This window comes from Marmota monax, unplaced genomic scaffold (genome assembly GCF_021218885.2).
Source record: "Marmota monax isolate L192 unplaced genomic scaffold, Marmota_monax_Labrador192_F-V1.1 WCK01_AAM20220418_F8-fsc00009, whole genome shotgun sequence".
NCBI classification, from domain to species: Eukaryota; Metazoa; Chordata; class Mammalia; order Rodentia; family Sciuridae; genus Marmota; species Marmota monax.
The window spans coordinates 6,133,794-6,143,868 of NW_026694710.1; positions in this window are offsets into that span (position 1 = coordinate 6,133,794).

Here is a 10,075-nt window from a genome sequence, read left to right on the forward strand (position 1 = left end):
ACAAGCATGGTAAAATGATAATGAATATTAAAATATTTGTATTGAATGAGACATAAAATGTCTAGATGAAATTTTCCAGTAATTTGTAAAAGATTCAATTATTTTATGAATAAAAACAATAAAATTGAACAATAAAATTGAAGATCATTCTACATCTAGCACACAACTAAAATTGTTGTATATTATCTGTAATATATAGAAAACAATCACTGCCTGAACTAGACAAAGCTAAGATGGGTGAAATAACTTCAGAAAATAGAACAAGTCATCTGGTGTATCAGAGAATCACATGCACTGTCATGGGATGTCATATGATGTCACATAACTAAAGGTCATTTTGTGGAAATACAATGACAATTTGAATCTGAGTTTCCAAAACCAGCACAAAATGTGTAGTAATTAAACATTGACCCAGTGTTGACTAACAGCTATGTGTTTTAATTTTTTTTTTTTGAGTGGGCATACTGGGGATTGAGGTGCTTTACCACTGAGTCACATCTCCACCCCTTTTTATGTATTGAGACAGGTTATTATAAAAATATTCTCCAACTCCATCCATTAACCTGCAAATGCCATAATTTTATATATTATATTGAGACAGGTTATTAATCTCATAGAAAACTTCTAAGGTTGGTATTATTACTATTTGAAATTCAAAATTTGCAGATTTTAGTTCTTTTCTTCAAAGTTATGAAATAAGTTAAATGATGCAAATAAATGTACCAAGTATAAGGTCTATGGAGGTTAAGCATTTTCTAAAGTTACATTAATATGGTTATTATTAATATTATTCACTGATAGATAAGGATCCCATCTCACATTCCTTGAATGGAAAACACAGAGATAGTATGTCCTATATTGATTCCCAAAGTTTCCCACTCAGATTCACATACTGCAGTTGCACACAGAAATACTTTGCTTGGTAATGTACTATTTTTTTGACTGCCTTCATTTTCTGTCCCACTTGCCATTCTCTACTGCTGTCGTATTAATGCCTTCCAAATATTGCACTCAAATCTTTGATTCAAGGTCTTCTGGGTGTACCAAAAAATCATTCATAGGAATAAATGCTTATCAGTCAGGTTATAATATCTGAAGTGTTGCTTCTATTTTTGAGAGCCATATTAAGGGCTCTTGTGGATCCTAGAAATCATGCCATTTGTCATTATATGCTTCTTTGTTTCCTAAAGATGAGTATCCTAAAAATGTGATACAGCTTGAAAAGTTGGATTCTATCCAATACACAAGTATGAAAGAGTTTTAGACACAGAACAATATGATATGAGTGTCTTTGGGAGAAGTTGAGTCCAGAGGTTGACCACTAGATGGAGAGAAAATGAGAAATATTAGAGAAAGAACACTTAGGATATTGAAGCACGTGAGTAAAATATGGTGAAAAGGATTCAACTAGAGTTAAAGTAGCAAGAAGAGGAAAAATGAGAAAAAAGGCTAGTAGAAAATTATCAACAAGACTTTAATATAGATTGAGAGGCAGCAATGGCCATTCATATGCTGAATAAACTGGTATTTAATATTTTTTTAAAATCACAGAATAGAAGAATCATCTCTTATGATGCTTTAGAATACATATAATGATTCCTTATTTATTTCTAAGAAAACAGTGAAGGCATTTTTTTCTATTGAGATAGAAAATGGAATTAAGAAAGAAAAAAAATACAATTTTGAAAAATTTTCTAAAAGAGCAGGAAATTAATGGGTGTAGAGCTTGTCAGTCAAAGAGCTTGTAGAGACTTACAAAAATCATGTTATCTTTATTCTGAGATAACATTTGAGGTTTTAAAAATCTTCCTTTTCACATTAACTACTTCTCTGCTCTGTTTGCTATTTCCATGTTAGTGAGCTCTGGGGTTTGGTGCACTGAGAGGGGCAGATGTGTTGGGATCTATCCTTCCATCAAGATGAGTAAGAAGAGAAAGCCAATGCTGTGAAGGATGAAGACTGGCCCACAAGTCTGATGTCGGCATAGGCAATACTCATCTTTAGGAAACAAAGAAGCACATAATGACAAATGGCAGGATTTCCAGAATAAACAAGAACTCTTAATATGGCTCTGAAAAATAGAAGCAACACTTCAAATATTATAAACTGATAACCATTTATTCTTATGAATGATTTTTTAAATCTACTGCTTTAAAAGGGAATAATAGCTGTTAGTGTACATGTCACCAACTCCTGGATTTTGGAAGGGTTAAGGTAGATACAGAGGTTGCAGCAAATTCCATTCCAGACCCACTTAAAATAGGAAAATAATTGGAAACCCAAATGCAGGATTCCATACATTTCAATAGCTGTAAGTGAATGAGACAAATAAACCAAAATGTGGCAATGGAAGAGCCCACATTTGTGATGCGGGCATAAAATTTGGCAGAGGTTTTTGAGATGACACAGAGAGAGTAGATGACAAATGTAAGTAATGCCTCAAAACTTCCCTGTGCCACAGGGCTGGAGTCTTTCCCCTCTTAAAAGAAGTGTTTTCTGTGTTCTGTGCATTTTCCAACAGACAAGGAAGGACCCCTTAGCTCCCTTTCCTAGACCACTCTACAGCTCCTATGTGCAGACAAGGAAAACCCATGACACTTAAACTGGAAAAGCTTCAGTACTCCTACACTGAGTGGGGTACTTCTACACTGAGTGGGGCGGGGGGTGTCCACAGTTTTCTCTTGCTTTCTTTCTCTGTTTATTCTAGTTCTTTCCAGGAGTGCATATTTATGTATTAGTCAAGGTCCAACTCAAATGTCAGCTTCTTGAGAGCCTGCTTGGACTTCTAGTACTGCCTTACATAGAAGCCCTTTCTCTTCGGACATCTCAAATCCTTCACTTTTACTCATTTTCTAGTACTTAGCAAGATACGTTTTAGAAAGATCAGTCTTGTAATAGTGTGGCACCCTGATTGGATAAGAGTGTGAATAGAAGAATCAGGAACACCAGTTAAGGATCATTTTTGATTGAAATGCTAAGAAATTATAAAGTCCTGTAAAGAAGCTACATGCTGAATATAAAGAGAGAAAGTGATATGACAAATATTTTAGAAAGAAAATACAGAACAAAGTAAAACAGACAAAATAAAAGCTAAATCAGAAAGCCAAACCAAACAAAAAAATTTGTGCTTCATTTGACTTAAAAATAAAAATAAATATTAAAGAGAATAAAAATAACAGAAAGCAAATAAAAAATAAAATGAAAAATTTGGGTGAATAAATACACAATTTATCACCCAACATAGGAAACATTTTACAGTGAAAGGGAAGTTCTTTTAACTACAATGGAATAAGAATCTTGTAACCAGGAAATTTGGTGACCCCCAAATATACTAGAATCTGTGCTAAATTATGAATTGAGTTATATAAACATTAACCTAAATGCATCACTACTTATCTAGAAACTTTCGTTTGGGGTTGTTTGGTGTGAGATTCATATTATAAGTATATGTCAAGATTTGTTCTCAGATGGGGTTGAGAAGGACTAAAATTCAAGAATCTAATTTTCTAAAATTGTATGAAAACAATGAAAATAAAAGTTCTGTATCTCGTCTGCCTCAGGCCCTACAAATAAAATAACCTGGCTGGGCATTGTGGTGCATGCCTAAAATCCCAGAAACTCTGGACACTGAACCAGGAGGATCTAAAGTTTGAGGCCAGCTTCAGCAACTTAGCAAACCCTAAGCAAATTAATGGGGTCCAGTCACAAAATGAAAAATAAAAAGGGCCAGGGATGTGGCTCAGTTGTTAGGCTCCACTGGATTTAATCCCTGGTACCAAAAGAAAAAAAAAATCAACTAACCAAGCATCATCCAGAGAATCCAGGTAATCTCCAGTACCTTACTGACATCCAGCATGAAGATATTAATTCTTGTAAGCCAAGTCTCTAATGGACTGATTCAGTGCCCCAAAGCAATGACACCACAACTTTTCAGATACATTTCAAGTTTGTATCTTCAATTTTATACTCTCTAATGAGCTTAAGACTTATATTATCCCATTATCTACTCAACATTAACTCTTGATTATCTAATAAAACTCCATCCAATGGAAATATAACACCAGTCATATATGTAATTAAGAATTTTTAGAGGCTACATTAAAAAAAGTATATAAATAGGTGAACATAATTTAACTTTATTTTTATTGTTCCTCAGCTTTATTGAGGTATGATTGACAAATAAATTTTTATATATCTAAGGTATGTATGATGTTTTGGTACATGCATACATTAAGAAGCCATTTACAAATTCAAGCTAACATATCTATCACAAGGTGGGTTTAATTTAAATAACATATTTTATTTGAACCAATATATCTGAAATGCTTCTATGTAAAATAAATATCAAATTATTAATCAGATATTTTGTATTCTTTTGAATACTAAGCATTTGAAATCCATTTCATATTTTATACTTATAGCATTTCTCAAATTGGATTCTAAATTTCCATAAAATTAGCTAGTAAATATTTGGATTTTATAAAATTTTCAGTTGAAAAAGTAAATTCACATGCCAAATTTATCCAAACATACATACAGATTTTTCACTCTCTGGAGGGAATAATAGTTAAACAATTTAAATTTATTAACTTAAACAAAATATAAAAAATTGTTTTTTTCTAGCTACATTTTAAATGCTAGAGGCTACCACATTAGATAGATCAGAAATCACAGGCATGTCAATGTTGCAGAGGTCCAAACTGAATGTTTGCCCTAGCCTCAATCTGCTGCTCGAATAAGTTTCCCCTCTATAGTATTGTCATTGTGTTTGCCTATGAGTCAAGTCCAACAACATAAAGACAACCTTAATGCCATTCTTTTGCCACACCTCACTTGCAATATCTAGGATATATAAAAGAATATATACAACCCTCATCACCTCTCCTGCTAAACCTAGGCATCCTTCCCATATCTTAACCCATTCTCCTTCATTCACTTTGAATGATTTTTATTTATTTTTTAGAATATTCAATTTATTCTTCTGATCTCAATATGTGATTTCATTACTCAAAGTTCCCCCAGGATTTTTTATCATACAAAACTAAAAAAAAAAGTAGTAAGATTTTTAGTTTTATCATACAAAACTAAAAAAAAAGTAGTAAGATTCAAAGTTTGAGGTATTCTGTTCACCTGTGATAACTCAACCACCAAGCCATGTGTATGGTTTCCTTTGGCCCTGGAAAGCAAGAAGCACATCTTTAATGCCAAATGTTCTGGTATGGATATGGGGTAGTTCCCAAAAGTGCCAGTGTTAAAATAGGCATATTCAAAGACAACATGATTAGATCATGAGGGATGTAACCTAATAAGTCCATCCTCATTTGAATTGAACAACTGGATGGTAAAGGTAGGCAGGTGAGGCATGGCTCTAAGAGATGGATCACTGTGAGCATGCCCAGGAAGGGTTTATATTCCTTGTGGCTTCTTTTCTCTCTCCCTGCTTCCTGGATGCCATGAACAGAGCAGTGCTACTCCACCATGCCCTTCTGCCATAATGTTCTGCCTCACCTTGTGCCCAGAGCAACGCACATGGCGGAACTCAGACTAAACTTCTGAATCCTTCAGCTACAATAAACTTTTTCTCCTCTAAGTTGTTCTTGTGGGGGTGTTTTGGTCACAGCTATGCAAAGTTGATTAACACACCAGGTTTTGCCTTGCGGGGGCAGGGGATCCCATCAATGTTCTTGCTCATCTGTTTGCTCATCTGTCTCTCTTATGTTCTCTTGGGGCTCTTCCTGACCCTTGCATAAAATACACTTCTCTCTCACAAATTATCTCTGTTTTCTTTTAATAAACTCCAATTTCATTTTTTTTTCAGAACCATTAACACACTATGTTACCATAGTACAGTGGTTCAGAACACAGATTTTGTGGTACATTTACTGAGATTTGCTTTTTTACCAGATATGTGACTTTGAACAATTTTACCTTGCCCATTCTTTCTGTAGTTTCTTCAATAATAAAAATGAAGATTACAATATTTTCTTAATAGGCTTATTCTAAGAATTAAATTATCTGTCCAATCTAAAGTGCTTAAGACTGTGACTAGCTCATAGAGAAAGACTACAATTTTATTATATGTATTATAATTTCCTCACAAGTACAAGATATATGAAAAGGAAGAATTTATCAGTTTGATATAATATTACCTACATGAAATCTAGAATAATGTCTGGCCTTTGTACTTGCTAAATGGATATCTGAATAGAGAGACCAGGGTTAAATGAAATGTCCATACATACAAGCATAAATCAGCAAATAATTAGGATTGGATAAGATAAAGCAGGGAGGAAATATGAAAACAGGAGAATTGGAGGGAAGGAAGTAGATGAGGGAATATCTATCTGTACTCTTTTAAATTCAATCAAATCGGTCTTCTAGTGCTATGTATTTATGCCACATTGATTTATCAATCTCTTCATTTAATATCTCACTTTGTTTAGGCTAATTTGCTGTGGATCATCAATGAACAAAGCCAGTGACAGCCAAGACATTTTGTTTGAAAGCATGCCATGCAATGAAATCTGCAGAGGAATACGTTAGTCATTAGAAATCTTAATTCATTTCTTGATTCTTCTACTCCCAAGCTTTGGCATAATGCTCTCTCTTTCGTCTTCAGTTCAAAAATGGAAGGATTTTTTTTGTTAGTTTTCTGTCACTGTAACAAACACCTGAGATAATAAATTTATGAAGATAAAGATTTGGTTTACTCAGTGCTTTCAGAGGCTCCAGTCCATCATCAATTTCCTTGTTCTTTGGGCCTTTGGTGAAGCCGCACATCAGGAGGAAACCAAGTGGTAAGCTAAAACAGTCCCTTCATGGCTGTGAATCAAAAGACAGAAAGGAGGAGGAAAGGACTGGTGCCCTACTATCTTTCAGGATTATGCCTTCAGTCACCTGAAGAATTCCCACTAGGTCTCACCTCTTAAAAGTTCCAACACCTCCCAATATCACCAAGATGTGATCCAAGGCTTTAACAAATGGGCCTTGGAGGACATTCCAGATCAAAACTACAGGAGGTTTGGAGTAGGTTTTTACTACTAATTCTTTAAGCTATATAAAGTATTTGCATTTTCATGGTTGCTCTGGATTTCCTTGGAATATTTTCTATCTACCTCACACTCTTCTTACTGTCCTCAATTGGTACAGGTAGAAGGAAATTAAGTAATGGTAATATTATGGTAAATAGAGCATCATGGCAAAGATAAATATAATGAACAAAATTATATGCTATATACCTGTGTACTCAACGACAGCTTAATTTTCTGCTATGTGGATTATCACTGATAAGAATTTCTTATCTTGCAAAACAAAGTTGATATAAATTGCTGCTAATTGATAAGAATGATGGATGATATGAAAATGAGGCAGCACAAATTAATCAAGTAAAAAAGAAAAAGAAGCAACCAGGTTAAATTAAGGATAGATGAAACAAGAAAAAGCAGAGACTCTAGATCCATCATTGAAGTATTTTTAAGGTTTTAAATTCTTTCTGATTTTACAAATTTAAAAAAATACTACTTACTGATACAATGAGGGAGACTTTCTTACCATTATGCATTAAATATGCATGCTAAAAATACTGTCATTGCAAAACCAAACAGCTTATGTTCAGGTCTTCAAATCATCTGTAGTTATGAGTGTTTTATTACTGTGTAATTTCCTTGTAAGTAGCCATTTATTTCATCCTTGTTCTTGTCAATCAAGAATGTATTTGAGGAGGAGAAAAGTGCTGGGGAGTGATATTGGCCAAATTATATTGTTATGATGTGTGCATGTAAAAATATGTAACAACAGATCCCATCATTATGTACAACTTTAGTGTACCAATAAAAAATGTGGAAAGGAAGAATATCTTAAACCATGTATTGCAGAGTTCAAATGAGCTTAGAATTTGAACTTAAAGAAAAATTGTAATCTTTGATCTTTTTTAAAAAGGAAATCAATTCAGAATATGTGGAGTTACTTAATTTAAAAAATGTCTTTAAATACAATTTCGAGCTTCAAGAGTTAGATAAAGATTATACTCAGAAATTCTTAGATGCCTTGGGTTAAGCTATTTAATTTATATACATTTAATCAAAATGATATTTATAATAAATATCCCTCTCATTCATGATCAAGTTTGTGCTTCCATTGTTTGAAAAGCAATATTCTGTTAACATTTTCTGAATAACACAAAATGAATGTCAAGTAAATGTAAGTACTTCTTTTTAGTCCTTTGTTTTCTGTCTCTGGTTCGTTCTGATAGCTTAGTACATTTAAAACCTGCTACATTCTGTTAATATCATTGCAAATCCTACAAAGATTCCAAATTCCTGGGTTTTTAAATCAGTATATTAGAGGCATCTTTTGGTGTAGGAGAATAGACATGTCCATCCTTCAAGGTCTTACTGACTGTTACACTGATAAGAAAACAAAAGGCAGAACTCATTATCCTAGATGAATATATCTGTGATTTGCTGTATGACAATGTTTTGAACTATTCATCTGGAATATTGTGACTATATGAACTGCAATAGACATTAACTGAATCTTACTTTTATCCCCAATCCTCTGTATTCACAATAAAATGCAGAAGAATATGGGATAAATTGTCATGGATGCAGGTCATATATATCATTATCAGAAATTGTAAAAGTACATGATTCTGATACCCATTGCAAACATCTCTTGATGAGTATCCTTCTTGGTCACATACTTTGGGAAAGAATGAAGTATTTTAAGAGAATTTATTGGTATTTACTAAAACTAATTTTTGCAATTAAACCAGTGTAACAGTTTATCATTCTGATTCTAGCTTATTGTTTGTAAATTCTTAGATAAATCACAGAACTTAAATTTCCTAATGCCCAAAATGACTCAGTTTTTGGCTTCAACCATAAATATGTGTTGACAAATCTTTTATCTTTTTTTCCAGATTAAAGAACACCCAATTCAATTTTAATTTAAGATCCTTAAACCAAATATCAAAGTAGGTCTACCAAATTCTCTGCAACTCATAAGTTATTACTATGATTGGGTGGGGTTTTTTTTTGTGTGTGTATGTGTGTGAGTTTGTGATTCCAATTCAGAGAATGTGGTGGTGTTAACTTTCTAAAATAAGGGAACATTTTTAATCTGTATGCTTGAGTTCCTGAACTGAGCACAAGAATAAGATACAAAGAGAATGATGTAAAAATAGCAGCTATATATAGAAAGATGAAGAATATGATCAATTATATATCATAATTTTGATAGTATAAAATAAAATTAAGTGCTGAAGTCTATCCTAATAATTTTATGTATTTTATCTTTTTAACACTTTCAAAGAATCCTATGAGATAGGTATTATTTTTCACCTAATTTTACCATCAAGGAAATGATCACTGGGTAGTCATGTGGCTCCCCCATGTACATACTAGTTATAAATAACAAACATAGTATTAGAACAAAGAAAGTCTTGGATTTTACTGAGTTTTACACTGTGTTGATACTTCCTTCTTTATCATAACTCTCTAATTTGTCTGCTTTTTAGTCTCTTTCATACACTGCTTTCATCCTCATACTATTTAAGTAGCCACAGTGTTTAGCTCTAAGATTTTAATATATTTTCATCTTGTATATAGTTTAATTGTTAAATCTTAGTTACACTAATGTTCTTCAAAGGGACCAGCCTTTTATAGATCAAGACATTTCCACTACACATTCTTCCGTGGCTGTTGCAAAAGTTTTCTTGCCTGAGAAAAATCACATCATAAATGCAAATGAGTCCTAAAGTTGCTTCAGAAGGCAATAATTGAGAGGAGTCAAAATAAGTCTTATAATACTTTATATCACTAATAAATTATAGTGTACTTATTGTTATGTATTCAATTCTACACAGTAATATGTTCATACTTTATATACATAAATGCAAAGTGTATAATGCTGAGTACATATAAAACATTTATTTTTGCTTATTGAACTGCTATCATAGATAAACAGATAAAAAGTGATATCATGGAACGCTGTTATCTAGTTGAATTTGAGTAGGCCCAAATGTGGAAAGGCTATAAAGTCTCTTTCCTCCACTGGGCTTATTAGTGAATACGTA